This window comes from Pteropus vampyrus, unplaced genomic scaffold, assembly GCF_000151845.1.
Source record: "Pteropus vampyrus isolate Shadow unplaced genomic scaffold, Pvam_2.0 Scaffold18, whole genome shotgun sequence".
NCBI classification, from domain to species: Eukaryota; Metazoa; Chordata; class Mammalia; order Chiroptera; family Pteropodidae; genus Pteropus; species Pteropus vampyrus.
Window position 1 is genome coordinate 880,954 of NW_011888799.1, and position 2,188 is coordinate 883,141.

Consider the following 2,188-nt stretch of genomic DNA (forward strand, 5'->3'; position numbering starts at 1 on the left):
TGAGCCTTAGCTCTAATGGGGAAAATAATACAATTTATTTCATAGCATTGTTGTGAGAATTAAACTAACTCATTCATTTGGAACAGTACCTAGTAAACACTCAATATGCATTAGTTATTATAGTCTATCTATATATTTCTCCCCACTAGACCATTTGAACCTGGAGGGAAGAATTATATCTCCCTTGATGCTTTTTGTACAGGCCTTGCTCATCGTAGCCCTCCATAAATGTTGACTTTAATTGGCAAGTCACCTGGAAATCCAGACCAGTATCGTTTCCATATCTGGCTAGCCTGTGGGAATTGCAACAAAAGGCAGGCCAGTGAACATCGAGCCAAGTGTAACCTACTCAGGGAGAGACAGCCAGAGGAAACCACGCCTGCCACAGCTAGTCAAGTTCTTTGAGAGATTCAACAAACATGACAGACAAAGGGAAACTTGTAGACTTGTTTATTAAGAGTGCCAACAATTCTTTGACCAAGTTTGAACTACCCTGAGGTAATGAGGGGAGATGTTTTCTTATGAATAGGGAGCTGGCTCTGCCCTGTGAAACAGAGGGTAGAGTTAGACAGGTACTTCTCTGTTTAACGGTGCGGTGTCCCAAAGGTGAGAGCTGTGCCTCCCAAACCCTCGTACAGCTGAGGACTACCTTTAGGAAAACAGAGACCACTCCAGGTATTTGAGGCAGAAAGGGATTAGATATAAGGAATTAGTTCTTTCAAAAGAGGCTTTGTATTGGGCCTTTGGGAATGACTCCTGGATGACAATGCTAAACTTGCCTGCCAGGAGACTTACTGCCACCGTCCCTCTCAGGAAGGTGGGGGTCAGAAGGTCACCTTTGGAAGGAACTGTTGATTTCCAGAAAACACCACCACAACAGCAACCCAGGGATCAGAAAGCTACGGCTGCCCACAAGGTTAGTGGCCGAACACTGGCCCATTGCTGCAGAGAAACACGGGGACTCAATGGCCTCTGCTTCACTTCTGCCTTCCCAAGTTCACACTCTATATCCAGCTTCCAGGATCCAGCTGCAAGGGAGTCTAGAATATTTTATTTTAGCATTCCACTCTGAGATACAGGGAAGAACATCAAGGGTCGTAAGGGGTGCTGGACCAGTCAATCCACCATATTCCCAACGCCCTCACTCACTGTGGTCCAGTCACTGGCTTTCTGACTATTCTTTGAACACAACAAACTTGTTCCCCCTGTTTGGATTTTGCATTTGCTGTTCCTTCTGCTTGGAATGCCCTTCCCACAGATTTTCCCAGTCCTCTTAAGCACCATGTCCCCAGAGAGACATTTCTTACCCAGAGGTCTCCTAGATGCCCCTCTCCACTGGGTCTTGGGCCTGTTCCTGAAACAATCAATCACAAGGATGGAATTATTAGGAATAGCTAAATCTTATGATCTGGGATAAAACTCTATTATATCACTTTGTTTCATTTTCTTCTTCGTACCTGTCACTAGCTGAAATTATGATATATACTTATATGTCCACTTGCTTATCACTTGTCTTCCCTTTTTAGAATGTAAGTTTCATGAGAGGAGGAGCTTTACCTGTTTTCTCCACATCCATAGCTCCAGCATCTAGAATGGGGCCTGATATATATGTGGTATGTGCTCAGTAAACATTTGTTTAATGAAACACGGAGAAATAGAGATAACATAGCACTTTGGAGTGACCTCTGTTACTTGATTTATTGTGTAATATTGTAATTACTCCCTCATAGGCTCCCTTCTTGACTCGGGGCCACAACTGCATCTGGTTTTTTATTTTTGCTTCACTTCTTACTATAATGGCCAGTGAATAGTTGATAAGTCATGCGTTTTGATGAATGAATAAATGAAAGGAAGAAAGAAGACATGAATGCACATGTTTAGGAAGCATAGGTGTGTTTCCAGGATGTCAGAAGGAGACGACGGAGGGAGGGGGTGATTATTGTAAAAAGGTGATTAAATACTAAATAAAGTCATCTCGATCAGGCCAGAAAATGCAAGAGATCCTTGGATCAGAGGGTGGGGCAGGTGGGGTTGGGCTGAGGTCAGGGTAGCTGGCAGCAAGTTCAACATGGGCAAAGGAAGATGCAGGGAGCTGGGGAAACTTGAAAAAGTGCTGCCAAGTATTTATTTGCAGAAGTGATAGGATCTCTAGTTGCTTGGCACTTCTTACAACTACTTTCTCCCAATC